Source organism: Lepisma saccharinum, chromosome 8 (assembly GCF_977018435.1).
Source record: "Lepisma saccharinum chromosome 8, izLepSacc3.1, whole genome shotgun sequence".
In the NCBI taxonomy this organism is placed as follows: domain Eukaryota; kingdom Metazoa; phylum Arthropoda; class Insecta; order Zygentoma; family Lepismatidae; genus Lepisma; species Lepisma saccharinum.
The window spans coordinates 77114702-77136215 of NC_139236.1; positions in this window are offsets into that span (position 1 = coordinate 77114702).

A 21514-nucleotide genomic window follows, 5' to 3' on the forward strand; every position below is an offset into this window, starting at 1 on the left:
ATAACCAGATTAGATTAATCTTGTGGTCACCTACCTCGATTTCCTTTATAAAAATTATGTATCTCCCATTATTTTCAAGAGTTAGTTCACATAAATTTAATTTATTGTACAGTGGCTATTTCAACAACATGTTTTCTCATGAAGTTGAAGATGTTATTTATGGACAACAGGCAGTGAATTATTTTAGACTTTCAAGAAAAAATAGTTAATAAACACATTACTTCAAAATTTTCGCTAAGTCCTGCCATCTGTAATTTACTTTCTTGAAAGAGATTCGTGACGAATGAATCTGTAGTTCACTTTCTTAAAAAGCAATCCAGATATGTGTATGCTTTACCCTCTCTTTCCATAATATTGTCTCTGCTTGACAGTCCAATTCGTACTTTATAGAGACAGCCTGGCTTTCATTACGTTTCGTTTCGTAAATTAAGTTACCCTTATTTGCAGTTGTATTGAGTCAAATAACAAATGCGAAACGTATTCTTCGTCTCGCAGAGGAATCTCAAATTATGGCCGAAAAGAAAGAAGGCGAATAACTAGCTCATTTGCAGGCCGAACACAACTGGAAGAGCGAAGTTGCTAGTTTTGCGACGGGCAAGAGTTCTTATCGATCTCTCCTGTGTGCTTTCGTAAACATATGCGCAAGGAAAACGCAAGTCTGAGGGTTGAACATCGATTTCAACTCTCGCTTTAAATGCAGCATTTGATGCACAGATGACGCCCCAGTCGTTTTCCTCGCATGCTTTTGTTTCTCGTTAAAACAAGCGCGAAACAATGATGTTAAAGACTGGCTAGAAAGTCACGTAAATAGGTGACGGCCAATAAAGGGACCAACCAAGCAAGAATGATGTTAAGAAGCTTATGAACTTCGTGTACGAAAATTTTGGAGGGCTTAAATTTCATACAAGTGACAGAGTGAACTTTCTTTCCACATTATACTAGGGAATTAACGAGCTCCTCTCATAGAACGGTTGTAATTTATTTAATGTTATGGTATCTTCGAAAGTATTCAAACAATATAGATAAAATGTGGCGAGCTGAAAAATTGTTAAGTATCAACTTGCTACGATATACAGGGTGTCCCCAAAAATGTGTACACACCATAAGAAGAATTTGAAAATCAAGAGTTCATTGCATTATGAAGCACTGGCATTGAAAAACTTACATTCACAAGAAGAATCAATCCATACAGATGATCCGGACCGGAGAATGCAGTTTTTGTCAGTGGTAGTTGCAAAATGTGCTGAACACATGGATTGTACAGGAGAATACTCTCCGCGTTCACCAAACATCACGCCACTAGATTTTTGGTATAGGGATACATAAAATATAAAATTTACAGTATAAAACGGTCAACGAACTGAAGGCAGCCATTGAACGAGAATGCACACAAATACCGAACGAAATTATTATTCTTGGTGTTTCGATTCCATTGCTTCGGTTTCCAACTGTGCCTGGACGAGAACGGTAATTAATTTTTACTTTAAATATTTTTTATTATTATTTGATGAGCACATTTCAGAAATTTGCAAGAGAGCAAAGAAGATGCTTGGTTACATATTTTTCTCACGGAAAGATTTTTAAAAAGAAGATACCTTAATATACCTGTATAAAACTATAGTTCGTCCTAACTTTTTATCAGGTTATTATGCACAAAGTTTTTTTAAAAAAATACTATGAGCAACATTATTCTGAGTGGTTAACACAGTTGAATATGTTTACCTTAGAACAAGAAAGAAAAATGAAAAGTATAAATTTTGTACAGACAATTTTAACTTTCCAAATAGATAGTGAATACTTTTTTTTAGTAATATATCTTATAAAACTCCCAGATATTCTCAGAGGAATATCTCAATTCTTACATGTTTAAATAAGGCCAGATGTTTAGTAACTGAACTTGTTGAAACCTACAATTTGAATTTATGATGATGTATAAGATTGTATGTTCCACTGTATTATTTTGTAACTATGTATTTGATACTGTAATTTTGTATATATGTATGTATGTATGTATTATTATTAGGGAAGAATCCCCAGTCGTTGTTGTTGTAGATTTTCATGACCGGCTTACGCTACTCGTTTGTAGCTTCCCAATTTCCTCACGATGATGGGTGGCCACAGGTCCCACACACAGGCCGAAATCTCAGGAGAAAAGTTGTTGTGCTTCTCCCCTAAAAGACTTGAACCAGCGCGCGTTCCGTTGCCTGGACCCAAAGCTTCACGCCTAATCGCACGGCCACGCTGCGGGACAATTAAACGAGATAAAAGTGAAAGAATAAACGAGAATAGGGAATATTGTACTTCATGAGGGAGAATTTTATTCTTGGAGTGTGGCACCACTGAGATAGTCCTTACGTAACGCCTTGTTTGTATAGTTTATTTATTCCACAGACTCTTTTGCCTTCGCTTTGCGTAACACAACATGCGTACGACGCATGTTCGACCATGACAGTGTCTTTCAATAGTATACAATAAACTGGGTGTCACATGAGTAAGGCGCCTATTTGCCTCCTTTGTTATTCAGCTGTATTAAAGCACAAGTTTTAATGCTTCTAACTCAAGTTGTTTCCAGCCTGGTAACGCATTTCTACAGTGCCTATTTTGAGGTTTAGGGCTATCTTGCCTAAATTTGCCTAAGAATTTGCCTTTCTTGGGTATGTTCTGCCACTTCCAAGTTTCTTTTTCTACTTTGTCTATCAGGTTCCTCAACCGCCGGGCCCCGAGTGGTTCTCCTGAAGTTTGGGACTTGCAGCCCGAGCTGGTAACTACTTGCATAATAATGGTATTTCATTCGGGATTCACCAGCGATGAGAGGAAATTCTTTCTCGCCAGTAATAGTGAAATATCAAAGCCGCTGAGACGGAACTGTCACCCGGCCAGCCTCCAAATTTGAATTAGAAGAGTGGGGGCGTTCTCGAGTTATGGCCGGAGGTATTTAGTGACTTGCAGCCCGAGCTGGCAACCACCTGGATACATTTGGCTTTCGAGTTCGACTGCGATAACAGAAAATGCTTTCTTGACATTTCTTTGCTTCGCCCACTCGCTTTTCTCTGCCGTTATATGCGACCATACATCACAAATTCCCGAGACAGAGTCTCTGGCTAGAAATCCCTGTGTATAGGGCCATATTTCTATGGCTGGCAACATTGTTAGCAAAGCTTCAATGACCTTGCCTTTGAGATGGTAATGCTCCTACGACGTACCATGACATTAATCATAATCATTGTGCTTGCCTTGTACGTATCATGTGTGTACGTGTCGGTGTGCGAGTGTGTGAGACTGTGTAAGAGAGAGATTATGTGGTGTCACTCGAAGAGTTTTTCTGGGCTCCCCGATGGCGTAGTGGGAATAGAGTCGCCTTGTAATCAAGGGAGGTCCAGGGTTCGGTGCCCGATGGAGTCACATTGTGGTTCGGCGGAGCCCAGTTTAAACCGTAGGTGCAGTCCTGATTGGCCTACTCGTGCATAGCCTACTTGAAACAAAAAATAGAAGCTCGTTATTGATTTGGTGTTTTAAGCCCACTTTATGCACAGTAAGGCTGATCGAGACTGGGCCTACAGTTTAAAGTGGGATCCGAACCACTGTGGCAAGTGCATCCACCGGGTATCGAACCCGGGACCCCTTCATTACAGGCGACGACGCTACCACTGCGCCATCGGGGAGGTCAGCTCGTACTACTTGCAAAATGAAAAATGCATACCTAAGCTTTCCCAATTGCAAGTAGTTAAATCATGACGAATTCTCTCACTCCTCACTATCTAAAAATCTTCAGTGTGCATTTTTCGTCCATAGATGTCAGGAAAAAATATATTGTATATATTTGTAACAATAGTGTTCTAATATAATATCATAAATTATTAGTACGTTCATCACATTTTCTTCTTTTTTTAATCTGTAAAAAAGGCAATCATTACGTAATTTAGTACGTAAGTTTCCAAAAAGAATTCACAAGTATAACTCACTTTCTCAAGTGATTTAGTCCAAAACCCTTTAATACTTCCCAATTTAAAAAAGGTTCCGCTAATTTATTTCCGATACATTTGAACAACCTCATGCCCACCAGTAAATTCCAATTTTGAACGGCACCAGTCTCACACATATTCGTGAGATGAAGGGGCGAGGCACATGGTCTACGCACTGAACGAGAAAATCCACTTTTAACATAATATTTTCACATTTTTTAAAAAATATATCCAACCCTTTCGATTTAGAGATATATCTCTTATTTATAAGTCTTATTCAACGTTCTTACTTTTCCTTGGGTGTAGTGTAACAAGATGCGACATTCTCATTCTTTGTTCCTCTGCTTCTCACTATTTCTTGAACTTTTTCTCTTTTTCACACTCTTTTTCTTCTGTTACTATCTCTTTCTTCTATTCTTTCCCTCTCTTTCTCATTCTTTCATTTTCTGTTTCTGTCTCTCTTTTTGCCCGCTCTTTTGATCTCTTTCTTTCATCCTCTTATCTTTCTTCATCTCTCTCTCTTTCTTTCTTCCAGTCTTTATCCCTTCCTCTGCTACTCCCTTTCCTGTTTACCATTCTATTAATTTATCTTATTCTTTCTTCCTCATTATTCTTTTCTTATATTTCTTTACCTCTTCACCTCTTTTCCTTCATCTCCCCCTTTCTTCCTATTTATATCTCTCTGGTTTCTCTATCTCTTTGTTCGTTTCTCTCCCTGGGATTTCCTCTTTCTATCTATCACTTTCCATTGATTTATTCCTCTGCTTGTGTGCGATTCTTTAAATGATACCGAATTCCTCGTGTAGACTCTTCAGGTGGGCTCACGACGGGCCAGAGCCCCACTCCAATGGAGACTCCCCTCTCAGTTACGTATTCACCGAAGAATACTATAATAGCAACCGCGGAAGATCGTCATTCGGCCTTCAACCCACAATAAGCACTTCGTTCCCTTTCGACTGCCATGCTGTCCTTTAACTAGTGCGTGCTGGCCCAATGGCCGACTCAATCACTTCACAGTTTTCCATTATACTCGCCTGACACTCAAGGTTATAAATAACCTCGCACTCACTTGTTCTACATTTCCTGTTTCGTTCGACATTGCATAACCAGCAGCTGTTCACTGTGGCCTGCGTGAAGCGGTGCGATAGCGCGGGTCCTTGGTTCGAGCTAGGTCACATAAACCACACAAGGTTTCAGCTGTATTTTTATAATGTTACAATGTCTAAAGCAGGTTTTACACCGGGTTTGCTAACACATGTTACCAGCAAATGTTGGTAATATTTCGAAAAACACTTGTGAATTTGTTTTCAACATCTCATGTTAGCAACAGATTTCCCGTGTTGGCAACAGAAATTTTGTTATCCACAAGAAGTCGTAAAGATCAAAGAATGTTAGCAACATTTGTTACGAACACATGTTAACAGAGCCTTTTCGATGTTAGCAACATTTCCCTCACTTCCCCTTCGGCCTCCATCACGCCAGTGACAGCCAGGCAGTGAGTGCGAGAGCAAAGTTTCGTGCGAGGTGCGTTATATTTATTTATCATGGAAAATCTTTTGAGTGAGATGGAGTGGTCAAAGGATCAAGTGCTGAACTTAACTTGAATTGTTCCGCGAGAAGCATGTCCTTTGGGACCAAACTTGTACACAATTTAAGACAAAAACCAACAGGTCACTTCCGCTACAATTAGTTCTTGCCAGCAGTGAAGGTCTCACCCAGAATCTTCTTGGTCTTCTCTGTTGTGCCAAAATGACACATGCTGCCACAGAGAGTACAACTTCCTCCACAGTCGGCATCTTGCAGCCAAAATGTTAACAAAAGTTATTAACAAAAATAAAGTCAAACTAGTGTTCTCGTTACGAACATTTGTTGACAACATCTGTTGTTAACCGTGTTGGTAACAAAAAGTTGATAACATTTGTTGGTAACATTCGGTGTAAACACAGCTTAAGTTGTGCCACACACACGCATACTTGTAACTGTGTTTCATGAGCATGTTTGTTCTGAAAGTCATTATATTGAGTATGGGCCTCTAAATATAATATAGGGTGCTCATAAAGTCTACCAATACGAACTCATCCAAATACAATGCAAATGTGCTCCACATCTCGGCTACCAGTAGCAACAAAATTCTTCAAACGCTTCAGCACGGGCGCGTCAAGTATCTCAGCAATGCTCGCTGAGCATAATTTACTTGACGCGGTGTGCTCATTGATCAAATATCAGTGCCTTTGAATAATCTATATATATAAAAAAAATGGATGTATGTGTGTTTGTTCCAGCATAACTCTCGAACGCCTGGAGCCATTTGAACCAAACTTGGTACACGTAACTCCAAGACACCCCTGGTACCCCTAGGGAAGGAGGTGGGAAGGGGGCGACATGTAAAACGACCGATATTAGTGTGGAATCCATAGTTTTCGGGACGCTTGACATTCCCAATGCCGTTCAACTCCAAGTTCATTTTACACAATAGTTAGAATTCATTAAATTCCTGTCTAATAGAAGATTGGGATAAATAAATACCCGGGCAACGCAGGGCTAGTCTGTGATAAATGTGGCTGCGTCGAGTGGACAAGATTTCAATGTTTGAAAAGCTGTTTATTTTGGGCGATAGACGATGTGAACAAGACTGTCGACATTTTTATTTTCACACTCTTGCGCAACTTTCCAGAACTACGGTGTATATTTAATATTTATTGGAATAAATAACACTTTAATTTTAATAATATTTATTGGAATAAATAACACTTTAATTTTAATACAGTTACAAAAACTGGAATATTACATTACCTTCTGTTACTTCAACTTCCTCTGTAATTACGCTATATCACAGACAAACTAGTAAATGCTCTCTCGCTATATCGCAATCCGTTAATCATAAATATTTCCTCATTGGCACTGCCCGTGCCCGCCATCCTCATACAGTTTTCCTCTTCTTCCCTCTGCATCACGAGATAGAAACGCAAAAGCTATATATTCTGTGGCTCAAACCTGTGATGAGCAAGTAGCTGACCGATCACATTGCTCGCTGAGCGCTCAGATACTTGACGTGCCCCATGTTTCCTTAAATTCTCTTCAAAATATCAGATCCAGAGGAATCGTTTCCAGAATTTATGGATACCCTGTATAGTATCGTTCAATGCTCAACTCACAATCTCGCCACCGCAGGTTCATGCAGAGATAGGGGCGATTCACTTCCCCAAACTGTACATCTTATGTGTTTATTAAGTATTTCATGTGTGTTCTTTCGTATGTTCAGGGTCCATCACGAACAATATGATTGTCGGGGAGCGTAACCCCGTTCGGAAAATCCAAAAACGTTCGGTTGATGGGTAGGTGTGAGATGGAAGAATACTCACCTTTTGTGGAGTACATGTTTTAATAACACGCACATATGTTTGGATACGTAACACATTCCCTGTTGCACAGCTGACAGGGGACAAATCATGCACACACACAACGACGTCATGCAGCCATAATTGCTGCGTACAACGTACACGAAGACAAGTGTTGCCAACACCTATTTGGCAATTATCGTTCACAAATATGTCTTGGTCGCCATGTTGGATCCAAAGACCTGGCGGGGCCAACAATGATCAAGGAGAATTTTCATTGAAAGTGAATTGAATCTACAGTAGAGGATCACAAGAAAATGGGATGGTTACGATACTGGAAGTTAGACTAGGCTAGTGAGGCACTACACACTGGAATGGTTAAGTTGATTGAAGAAACTTAAGCAACAGTCCGAACACTACTTTTTACATGCAAAATACATCTTATTATTTCGAGAAATAAAGAGAAACACCGAAGAACATAATTAAAATTCATTAGCAGCTGTTTTCAATAATCAAAATTAGACACCCTCCCCTCTTGTTGAACTTCACAGTACTATTTGGGAGTTTAATTGCTTCTAAAACCAAGGAGGGGCCGGATTTCTGAGGTTGCGTCCGAATATCGTCACAGTTTAAATTATCCAAATAAATTTCTGTTTTCAGCACGCTACATAATATTTGGACCAATTATTCCATTAATAACCACAGCTTATTTGCTTATTTCACCTTTCTTTATACTTGCCTTTATTCATGACAACGTTCTTTTCAATTCTAAATAATGATCGCATTAACTTATCGCAAGGCTTCCTCGTCACTTTCCGGACGTTTTGCATTTTGTCGAGGCCAGCGAGCTATATCGATTGCTAGACACGGACTTTTTTGCATAAATCTTCCTCAATTGTTTCATCTCTTTGGATCCTGCTTCCAGGCTTTTGTAGCAAGTTTGGAAACTTTCCAGAGAATAAAATAAGAAGAGCTTCTTCTGCCACAGGATATTGAAAATGCAAGCAGGAAGTCGATGAGGAACAGAAACTGCTGGATATATTGCTTCAAGCTGTAACCTCTCTGGTTTCTAAGAAATCGTAAGGGCTTTGTTGGTAACCGGAAGTGAATTTAATCAAAGTCTCTGATTTTACTTCCGGTTTGGATTTTTTGGCCTTGCTCTCCCTTCCCTTGTCTCTGTAGGTTGAAGTGGTGGTGTTTGGATCACGACGAGGCTAGAATTAGTCTCGTCTTTTTTTTGGGGGGGTCGCTTTTCTGCCACTTTTGGCTAATCCTTTTGTTTTTTTGTTTCAGTTTTAAGTGTACTTTATGCACAGATAGGCTAATTGGGATTGAACCTACAGTTTCAAGTGGGATCCGAACAAAGTTTCCATGTTTAAAACAGAAGTGTTTAAAACTTGTTTTACATATAAAACACATGCCTATGTTTCTTTTACAAGTGTTTAAGACACTTTTATTGTTGAATAGTAAGTGGATGAAACACTTTTGATCAGCATTTAACGTACATTTGTTAATGCAATATTTCGGAAAGCAGAGATGCTACAACAGGCGTGTAATGGAGCCTGGCAACAGTGGAATAGTCGAACCTTCTCGAACAGCCTACATGCGAGATTTACAAGTAACATACATAGGTATCGTAAGAAATAGTTAAGTGTTTACTTAATGCTTAGAAAAAATAGTATTTCTTTGGATGATTAATAGATCTCTTATCAACCATTATAATTACGAAATGTGTTTTTTGGCATTATGTTTTAAACGTTTTATATACCTATTTAAAGCATGTTTTATTGTTATTGATTAAAACACTGTTTTAAACATTTAAAACTTATTTTAACAAAAGAAACTGTTCTTTTTTTTTAAAAAAAAGCACAAATTTTGTCAAACCTGGATCCGAACCACTTTGTGCCTTCACCGTGTATCGAACCCGGGGTTCTTTGGTTACAAGGCGACGACGTTACGACTGCGCCATTGAAAAGGCCACTTTTAGCTAATCGTTACGATGAGAGTGAGTAATGATATGATGAAGGGACACTCACAAAGAACACCCATGCCCAGGCCGGAATTCGAACCTGGGACCTCTGTAGTCGTAGCTTGGTGTGCTTGTTAATGACAATTTTATCTTAAAGCCCTGATCGCCCTAAATTTTTTCTGACAACGTCCACGGACAAGCGTGTGGTTAGGGACATAATACAGGGTTATTCATAAGTCCCTGAAACATTTTCAAAATTCATGACATGAACTACTGATCAAGACACAAACATTTTTTATTCATAATAAAGATACACTCTCCAAGTTTTGTTTCCAATATTTACAGTTCTAACAATCTGTTGCGTAGTTTAATTGTTATAACTGTTTTAAATATTTCACGGACTTATGAATAACCCTGTATTGTTTTATGGAGGTGTATCAGAGAAGATGTTCTATGGCGAGGAAAAAGCTGAGGACAGGATCGATCATGGAAAAACTAGTCGCAGAAGCCATGGTCCTGATAAGGGAGCAGTATTGGTTAAATAGCTTCTGGTCATAGAAAATAACCTTGATAAAAGCGAGTTTGGTTGACGCGTTGGTCGTTGAACAAACCCGAGACCTTGGGCCACAGATGCACACAACAGAATGCATCATTCCCACGATGCCCATGTAGGGTACCGACAAAGGAAATGTCAATCGCATTGAAGCCCAGTGCTTTCAGGGGTAAGCTATTAATGTAGTCTCCACTGTCATCAAGCTGTGGATCCTTATTCCAAGTTCCAACGCTTCCTAGATGGCAGTCTCTGTGTGTCCAGTGGGGCATTTACCATTTCATTTCGCCTACTTCCGTGGCAGAGTGGTTAACACAGCACGCTACGACGCCAGGTATCCCGGGTTTGAATCACGGTCTGGGCAAGGGGTGTTCTTTGCGAGTGTCTGACCATCAATTTCATCATATTGTCACTCTTCATCATCGTCACGATTAGTCAAAAGTGAAAAAAAGGAGACGTAAAATAGCAAACCATAAAATTTTATTTCGACGAATCGAATTTTTACTCTTTCTTTGTCCCCATACAGCCTACGAGTGTATAGTAGTTATACATTACACACATATGGACAGGACAGAACACAAATTCCACAAAGAATTATACTGGTTGTTAGTCCAGAGCCCTCACGATTGAGGATTCCAGATTTGAATCCCCACTTGAATCGGACTCGGGATTCGAGGTTTGAATTCAGTGATGAATTTAGGGGTTGACCCGGTTGGGGGGGGGGGGGGCGAAAATCTCCTCCGGGAATTAAGGAAGTCCCTCCCGAAAATTTCAGTAAGCTGGCAGATCATTTTGAAAGTAGCTAAGATGTTTGGCAACTATGTTCACTTTGGCTTTCTTTCATTTATTTTAATTTAACGTAGAAGGTAGTTTTTTCAATCCTCTTTATAATTAAAAGTCAAAATAATGAACGAATTTAAGTTTTCTTCCGTTTTGATAACTGCTAAATTAAGAAGTAGGACGGATCAGGATACCTCTCAAGCTTGTGTGAAGTTTTCGACTCAGGGAGGGGAGGGACCCAGAAAGTTACATTGTTGATGTCATCCACAGATATGCTGTAGAATCCTAGACGCTTTAGTTTGCTGCAAATGTAAATTACTGCATGTTATGTTAATATATTGATTCTCATAATCCTGGATTCAACACTGTTTGAATACCACTTGATTCCGACTCAGGATTCGGGATTCGAATCCCATATGAACTAGATTGGACACAATATCCCCCATTCTGAATCCTCGATACGACAGCAGTGTTACCAAACCCCTAATTAATGTCTCTCTACCTCATCGACGAAATGACTGCACCCAGCCAATCCGGGCGCTCCTATCCACCGGAAATTCGATTTCAATATTCGACCGGAAGTAGCGAGGCCTCCATTTTGTCTCTCCCTACGAAACAGCGAATTGAGTTTCGTTGAGTCATTTAGCGGGGAACTTCCGTTATTCACACAAACACACGGGGAGAGCCGGAAGCTATTTATTGGTTTTCTCTGACATCCGTTTCTGCCAGTTTTTTCCCCTTTATTTATCATTCTGTTGTGTTTACGCTGACGATCCTACTCAATAGAACCAGACTTCAGAACAGTTGAACTCTGAGAGGGGTTTTGTGAGTATTGGCATAACGTTCCACTACATTCCTACTTAAAGAACGTTAAATATATGAAAAGATTGAAATATGTACGAGGGATGATCAAAAATAAGTTACAAAGGGCCATAAATTTCGTGTAGTTGCAGTTTGAGTAGAGTCAAGTAAATGTGTGTTTGTACTGATATAATAAACATCTCGTTGCACTTGTAGGCTTGTCTCTTTCTGCCAGGAAGTAGCTTCGCAGTAACGTTTGGGAAAAACTGGTCAATGACAGAACTGAGGGTTGAGGTTCCTTCTTTGGTTGCAAAAAATGTTTCGGCTGTCCAGATTCATAGCGAACTGGTGGAAGTTTGTGGTGAAGATGTGATGTCAAAACAGCAGCGAAATAGGTCGTGCCTTTGAGTAAGCGACGCATTAAGAAGTTCAAAGAGATCCCATCAGATAGAAAGGTTCTGGATACTGTTTTCTAGAACGCGTCTGACGTCCTGCTGGTGGAATAGCTCGAACAATAGCGCACCGTCAATGCCGACACTTCAACATTTGTGGAAGGCCACCAACTACTGACAAGAAATGAATGCCTCGTCTGAGTGGATTGTGAGCAGGGGCGCATGTTTATAGATGATGCTATATTTTACCATTATTCCAAACACAGGGTGCTAGGTGCCAATGAAGTTCAAATTGTACTACGTTTAGCACAATTAATCTAGGGTTGGCATCACTGCGTGAGGCCGGACTCACTGTGTCCATTTCGGGCGAATGCGCCCCTGAAATTATGCTTTCCCGCATGAATCACATACAATGTTATGGGACCAGCTGAGGCCCTCGGAGAAGTGGCTCAACATGCGACGATATAGTCTCTAGCAGGGATGGAAATTTGTGGAAATTATCGTAAGGCCTAGAATTTCAGTTTACTTGTATTAAGGCGTCGTTTAATGAAATTATGAGTAATAAAATGATCCGTAATAGCCAATTATATTATGGTAGGCCCGGCCTCCGGGCCTCTTATGACGCTTCGCCACTGATTGTGAGAGTACAGGCGCGAGTACTCACTCCAGCAGATAGGGTACTCGAGTTGCAATCCAAGGAGGACAGTCACTCGACCTATAGTTCCTTCCTCCCACATCCATCCCTAGATAGGCGGATTCAGAATCTTTTTTTCTGGGAGGGGCACATAATATACTGGAAGTACTAGGCATATATATATATACATTCGCAATTATCTCGAAAACGGCTCGTTTCCAGACCCATGTTTACTGAGACTTTTTTCCTTCTATTATCGTGTACTTTCAACTGTCAGTTTGCGCTATTACTTATGATACACCCTGTATATATGTGGCTATTCTAAAAGAAATTGACACTTTTAAATGGATGTAACTTGTGTTGTTATTGAGATGTGCTAATGTGTTATGTGTGCATGAAAAGAGTAACTCAAAAAGTTTGTGATCGCCTGCAACCGCAGCCTGTTTGTGTTCTACTTCGTTTTGTTTTTTATCTGTAAAAGTATTTACTGAAAGATTCTACTTTGTTCCTTTGGAAATAGTTTTAATAATATTTAGTAACGCCTTTTGGTAGGGTCACGTGCCCTCATACCCCTCCGGCTAAATCCGACAGCGCATCCATACACACATTCACGGATCATACAGTCGTACGCAGAAGAGAAAGAGAGCGGTCAACTCGCGAACTAAGGTGACAGTCATTTGTTTCCTCATCTCACAGTGAGGAGAGAACATGAGTGCGTGAACTTGAGTAGCTGATTAAAACATTGTTCGATATGGCGGTCATATGAAATTGTATAGCGACAAATTTTAGGTAATATAAAATTGGTAATTTGGCTGAATATAAAAATTAGGCAGAATATCGATACATGGAGCTAAGACACTGGCAACACTGCAGCCATGAAATAAAACCTCATGAAGCTTTACTTCAGTCTCTAAAAGGATTTCTAAAACTATATAATTTCTCGTTTCTCCCCTTTACTATTTTGTTTTTATCCATACTTAACTGGATTCGCTGTTAAGTTGTTCATGATTGTTCCTGTGAGTCTGGGAAGTATAGTTTCATATTTTTAGTGTCAAAAGCTATCTTATAAATAGCCTAAAAATGTTTAAAGAAATAGAAAAATGGAAATTATTTTGTGAATATACAGGCCTACATGGAGGTTGATCTTTATAATTCCTCAAATCAAAAATGTTCCTGAGCCACTTAGAGCAATAGTGCGCAGACTAATTTATTTGGGGGTGCCTTAAGGGGAGTTTCAATTTTTACCATAATGGACTTCATGTTCTGTTCTTTTTCACAGAAACTATTACGTGTATGAAGATGAAATTTTAGCATTATAATCTCTGAGTATTCTTTACAATTTAGCACAGGTTTTCCTATCATTGTGACGGTATTTATATATAATATACACAATGAAAGTAAACAAATGAAAATCAATATTGGTGCCAGGGTGCGGAATCTTGGGGGACAGAGGGGATTCCCTTCCCACCAACAATTTTGACCTCAAAATCCCCCACCAAAAATTTCCCGAGGGGAAAGTTTTTCTTGTAACAACAAAAATATAAGCAATTAGTATTTACTTCCTATGTAATTTAATAAGGATATCGAAAAAACATAATAGTGAGTGCAAAATACTTTCTCTCTTTTTCAAGAGATTACTACTCTGTTTACACCAATAACAATATGCGTGCAACAAAAGAAGAATGCAAGTCAAACATAATTATAAATTATAATAGTTTTGTATTATTACAAAAACTAAACAAAAGCTTGTACATAACAAAACTATATTTCGTAATTTATTGACATCTTTAACCAGTTAGTAAAGGAAATATTGATTGATTGATTGGGTGTTTTAAGTCCACTTTATGCACAGTAAGGCTAATCGGGACTGGACCTACAGTTTAAAGTGGGATCCGAACCACTATGTGCCTCCACCGGGTATCGAACCCGGGACCTCTTGATTACAAGGCGACGACGCTACCAGTGCGCCATCGGAGAGGCTCTAGTAAAGGAAATAGTTTGCTACTTTACACATATCTGATATATATAAAAGTAACGAATTAATTACTTTAAGTGTATTTAATAATATTTTTTTTATTTTAAATGTTTAGTATAATTGACTTTTATATTTAATAACATTATAAATATCCATATCATAATAATTTATGTATGTACGTATGTATGTATGTATGTATATGTGTGTGTGTGCACATATAGGGGTGTAGATTAAGATCTTCTCCCCCCCCCCAACCAGTCAGTCTTCAATGATTTCGCACCCTGATTGGTACAGAATAACCAAACCTAACAACTGTTATAAAATACAAGGCTATGTCGGAAGAATCACTCTCATTAAATAAATTTCTAGGTTAGGTTTTCCACTTTTTCCAATGCACGTTTATTTCCATGCTTTTAACGAAAAAGACAACTGACTCATCAGACACCAAGGGCGGTTTTGAGATATTAGATTTATGTATTAGCGTTTCCATGAAAGGGACAGTAACTATAATATGCAATTTAGGTGTTCATTTTCTTTCTTTTCAATTTCCCTGTCACAGTTGTCACACACGACTGGTGAGCAGTTTTGTTCCTTTTACTACTGTAAATTACCACTAGTATATTTACATGAAAATTATTCATGTAACTTTTCAAATTATTCATAAATTTCATTTCAATGCATTTCCCTCACGCACACAAAATGTGTGGCATTGATCTGGGATTGCAAAGTTGCCTTTGTTGTACAGTGGGATTCTCTAGTATTGAACGGCAAAAATTGTCCATGACTATTCTCATTAATTTTTCTCTTACATTCTATGGATTTTGGCGAAATACATTATTTGAATGAGCGAGTTGTTCTAAAAAGAGTTCCTGTAAATGTATTTATTTCACAGTAATAATAATAATTATTATCGCAAATTAAACATAGTTATGTCCTGATCAGTTACAAGTAAATGTATGCGTTATAAACATACAGCATTTAATTACACGTTAGTAAAAAAAAGTGTGTTCAATCAGCGCGAAATACATTTAAGAATTTGTGTATGGTAATATTAACACAGATGCCGAACTTGTAACTTCTAATTATAATATTTTAATTAACACGAAAAAAATGTTGATAGTTATTCATATGTCCGTATTATTGCTCATAAGTTGTCTGAAATTGTGTAGTTCAAAGTTCAAAAGTCACGTCTTAAACATCTAATTTACTATCTAGCCACAGTAGAGGAGTATTCACTTACTTCTTGAAGCTATGTTCCGATTTACAAAAATTACGATCTTGATGATATACATCACGTAAAAGAAATATTATGTACGTACATCAATGGAATTTTACGACTTAGTTCAATTCTAATAACCTATTTCACAAATACATTGTGGATAATTTTAGATCTTTGTACTCGGTAATGGATGTTATATTTTCTCTTTGTCGGTTATTTCTGTCAAAGACAGGAAGAAATCTTTATGATTATTGCGATGCAGTTAGTGAACTATTAAAAAATGTATACTTGCGTCACCAGCATTTAAGGTAATTGGAAATGTAGAACGAAAATCTGTAGAAAAGTTGCTAAAGTGAAAATTTACTAGTTTATAAAGAATCTGAATAATGGTTCGTTTCGTACACTTGCACAGTAAGTCATTGTGATTTCATGCAAACTATTTGCTTTATTTAAATTTATACTCTGTATAAAATTAGGAGCGCGAGATTTTATCTCAACCTGTTCTAAATATCCCAAGTACAAGGGGCAATATAAATATGAACTTATATGTCAGCATGGTACGATTTCAATACATGTCCAGGTACAGTTACAAGTAATTGCCCTTGTTAGGGATGAATGAAACACACGCTGATATTCCTAAAACGTACGCCGTATCCTGAAAAACAACTTCTCTTTATTTTTACCATATCTAGTTTGTCTACCGAAAAGGGATATAATTATAAGGATTTTAGGATACGAATTTCTTCTAGCAATATTCTCATGATAGATCATGAGGTTTATTGTGTTCTCCTGCTTTTTACTTTGACTTCTTAATTAAAGTAAGTCGCTTGCATTAATATTCCCATTTTCCGTGTAATCGTAAATCCATTTTCATAGGCTTTAATTACTGTTAGATCATTTAAGGTTAATGTTCTTAGCATCCAGGTATTTCGAATAGGTTAGGCTAGTACGTTTGCTGCATTAGTATGTGTACACTTTCTCTTTTAGCTTGATGTGAAATTTTTAATACGAAACATGATTTTAAAGGTGGCCGCGGTGGCTCAGTCGGTAACGCGTCTGACTACCATGCTCAAGGTCCCGGGTTCGATCCCCGGCCGGTTCAAATCCGGGAACTTTTCTAACGATGGAAGCGGTCCCGGCGCCCACCCAGCGTCGAATAACATGGGTACCTGGGGGAAACCCTGGGGGGTAAAGGCGGTCAGGGGAGTGGTGCTGATCATATCACCCCCACTCACGACCGGATCAAGAAAGTGTGGGGCGTTACCCCCACACCCCCTATACGCCTTCATGGCGTGGTGCTAAGCACAGGGGAACACTTTACCTTTTTTTTTTTTTTTAACATGATTTTAAAAAATTGTAAGCTTAACCTTCAACCAAACCAGTCAAACTTTTGCAGCCAAATATTTACCACATTTCTAAAAATATAAAAATGTATTTAAGTTACACACGGGAATTCAGTTTCCAAAGTTGGAAAGTTTATTTAATACCAAATTCCAATCTTACAAGCTCTTTCCTCAACCTAACTTTTACAAAATGATCTTGCATGCATAAGTTGAATCGTAAGTGTTTATTCCATAGCAATTCAATAGCAATTATATATTAACGAAGATAATTCTTTACGAATTTAGAGTAAGTATCAATGTAGGATCAAATTTTATCTCCATCGCATTTTTTGCCCTTGGTAATTTGAAAAATGAAGGTACATTATGCAGAACGGTAAAGATTGAATTTTACTTTTATCAACATTATTCACGTATTTTGTAATGCCGTATAACATTTGAAATGTTCTTGATGTGAAATCAACTTTCTGAATGAATAAGAAAGGACAATTCAGTCAGAAAAATAAATAATTATTATACACTTATAATGCACTTTGTTAAATGCTATGAATTGACTATAGTTGACTAGTCCTGGGACGTCACGGAAGCTGGTGTGAGGCCCGTATGTAATTATCTCGGAGGCCCTGGTAAATTGCACGAACATGGTGATGGACAATTTGTACGGCAATACTCATGGATTCCACTGTACACTGTATCATAAATCGCAAAAACCCACACATTTTAGTTCTTCTTGCTACATAATTTGAAACAGGGATCAGTGTGACAAGTCATGAGGAAAAAATTCTATCCGCCAGGCTATTTTCAATTGATGAAAACGTTATATCGCTCTCACAAATCACATTCCGTAAAAGCATCAGCTCTATGATTTAATATACTGTGCCTGTCCTGCATAGGATTAATTTTTTGGTCGCGGCGTGCCTCATGGAATTAAAAAAAACCTCAATATTCTGTGACCTAATTTTCAAAGCAAGCGGCACAGATCAAAGCTTAACAAGCTATTTAAAGGGATACGCGCTGGTATCGCCATCTCTTTTACGAAGAAGACGTGAAACTCTGGAGGCAGAATGGCAAACCAGTGGCCCGTGTCATCATCCAATCAACGGTTTCCATGTCAACCCATATGTCTCCTGGCAACGGTCTTCTACTTTTAGAATATGCATTTCCTGTCAGTTATTTGCACTTGAATTGTGTTGGATTAGGTACTAGGTACGTACATGCGGTTTCGGCTTTCGCGAATTGAATTACAACTCATTACCTGTCAATTGTTTGTTTTTATTGTTCTTCCTTGTATCAACATGTTGGGATTACGAGCAATAAATCAGATTTTACGGGGAAAGATAAAACATTTCTCTTATTATTTCATTTCCTCTTTTATCTTATCAACTTTTAAGTAGCGACGGCGCCAGAGGGGGAGGCAGGGGAGACGAACACCTCCGGTCGACCCGTCCGCTCCCATTATCGCCCGCATAGGTGTAACTTGGCGGTGGCAAGGGGGACACTTGCCCTTCCAAATATATCAGGTTTATTAACATTTGCAAGTTAAAGGTACTTTTTTAACCTGAAGAGAAAAGTAATAAAGAGTAATATTTGAGATTTCGCAATTGTCAGTTTTTAAAGAAAAATACTGACCTCTATTAATATGAGGTGAAAAACTTTTCGGGTCTGCCCCCCACCACCCTAGATTTAATCCCAAAGTTATATTTTGCCCGCTCGAAATTAGGTCCCAATTGTTAACACCGCCCTGCCCAGTAAGAACAAAACCTCGACGAATAAATGCACCTTTAGCCCAAATATGCATTTTGTATGGTATTTAGTGGTAGGATGAAATATGACTGCCCCCAGAAAATATGTCCTTACTAAATTTTCTGGAACTATCACTGATTTTCTTGCACAGGTCACGTTTGGTTACTTATTAAATTAATATCAAAAAGTGTTTTAAGTTGTTACATTCATGTACAGTCGCGAACAAAGGTGTGTTGTAAGTGACCATAAATTTTTTTCTCTAATCTCATATTTCTTAACTTAACCTCTCTTAATTGCCAATTATTTCTCAGATCTTTAGCTTAGACTTAAGAGTGAAAACAGGCCTGGTCAACCCGCCGTATTTGTGCAAGAGCAGAGCGAGCAGCGGTACTGTAGCGTTGTAAGCAGGGATCGAAATGGACTGGAGAGAACCGGAACGTTATTGTATATATATACGTAAAGGTAAGATATAGATCCTTCACTACATTTTTTTCAGTGTGACCTAAATTGTTAATACTCTCTAATATTATATATTATTACATTCACTTAAGCTTCCCCTCTTCGTAGAGATGGTTGTTGCAGCGAGGAAGCTTAGTAGGGTATCATGGCATCTATGTTGCCTTCATCTCTTTGTGGCTAATGCTTTTCGTTTCTTTTTACCTTATTTTATTTGTTAATTATTATTATTTGTCATGTCTTGTCGATTCGATTGTTCTGGCAGATTAACCAAAGAGTAAAATTCCAAGTCAGTCAAGCAAAGCATCCTATCCAATCCAAATACAAAAAGCAGCAATTTATGTACACAACACAAATGCAACTTAAACCTCCTCCTTCCTAGTTGAAAATTCTGGACGTTCTCATTCACCAGTGGCGTGTTCTTCATGTTACCGCGTTTACTGCCGATAATCCATTTTTCTCATACTTTTTATGCATGGGAAATTGCTCATTATACAATACAAACTATTAAAATAAGTTTACAAACTCTAATTTAAGTAAATTATTTAAAGAACAAAGACTCTTTTATTTACTCCACTGATCATTTTCCACTGCACCCTTCTGAAAACTAGGTTTCCTCCCCGATTGTACGCGCGGAAGCGAGAGAGCAGAAGATAACGTGGAAACAACGTTGGCGGGAGAAAACTGCTTGATCCTTCCTGTTTCTGTGTCATGCTTGGCAGAAGGCAGTGTTGCTACATGAAAGGAAATTTCCCTTTGCGATGGGCAATTCATGTACAATTTTATGTGAAAAGGGAAATTTTATGAATAATATCGAGGTTTTCGGACTCCTGTTTTTGTTTTACTTGCATGCCTGCATTGGTGTTTTATTTGTATTATATCTAATTCATCTAGACAGAGATTTGTATAATAAATATATACAATAGACAAGAATTGTTACGGTAAACCAGGTCAAATTTTCAGTATACGTCCCTGGATGAAGCACATACCGAAAGAAAGTACGAAAATTTTCCATTCTAAGCCTCAAAAAGAAGATACTTGTTTGGCACGTTCGTCGCTTCTCTTTCCAGCGTGACGTAGTGAAGCAACAGCAGAGACGTTCTCGGCAGTTCAAGCAAACAGCGAGCAAACGGAAGCCTCGTTCCACCCTTCCTTTCGATTCTAATTTAAAATGCTCTTCGTGTTCACAAAGCCACTCGCTGCGTTGCAAGTGCGACAGGGGGATTCTGGGAGGTCAGAACACATTAGGAGTGCGATCGATGCACATGCATTGCGCATGTGTGTGCTGGTACAGTGTTGCCAGAACACTGAATTTTCCTTCAGAAGTTTCTTGGCTGCATTTCAAGTCTATGGACACTCAATGACTAAGGTTATATAATGCCTCACCTTTTGTCATTCACAGCTGATGAGTTTCTTGTGTACATTTGTGCTGATTACGTTACACTTTGATATATTTTCGAGCTACACAGTTAGTTCATAACTTCTACATGGTTACGAGTGGGTGTCAAGATAAGAACCGTATTTATAAATTATAAATTTTGACAGTAGAGGACATGTGACGAGCGGTGCGAGCAATCGCCCCCCTCCCTCACCCGCCGTGACCCTCATTGATCTAAGTACGTAAATACTACACAATATCCAGCAAAATGAAAATCTCTAGCTTGCATTCATATCTTGCCATGTTTTTCATTTTGGTTTCTTACCAACATTATATGCTCCTAAATGGCAGGCACCTCTCTCTCCTGATCGTTGACAACACTGAACCGCTCGGTTTTATAAGTGGAACCACAAGCAAAGAAACCTGCGCAGACCCGCGACTCCTGTGCACCGTACTCCCGACGAGGGGAGAGGGAAAGTTGACCATGCTTCCTTATGGCCCGAGCTGAACGGAAGAAGGGACAGCTGCGCGGGGACTTTTCTTCCAGGGTTTTTTCCCTTGTGGTCGCACTATGGTTATACTGTTTACCAGCTAGTAAAAATACCCTTGTGGTGTCGGGTGTCTTGCATGACAAAATGTTGGACCAACAGTGTTTCATATGTGTACGAAATATTTGTAAATATTTGTACCTTTAATTTGCAAGCGCATGTGTAATGAAGGTTTTAGTTTAACCTTTACACCGCCGAGCGGGTTTTCGAAAGTAACCCCTCTCTGACCTTGGCCTTTGCGCGATTTTTAAATTTTTACACCTACTTCAGAAAAAAACGTTATATCTCGGACACTATTTGAGCAATCTACTTCGGGTAACTTTTGTTTTGCAGCTAGAACATCAGGTCATGCAACCGTACAGGAATCAAAACGCCAAAGCCAATAAGAGGGGTTAAGTGGGCCGCGGCCCCAACTTTCAATGAAAAAAA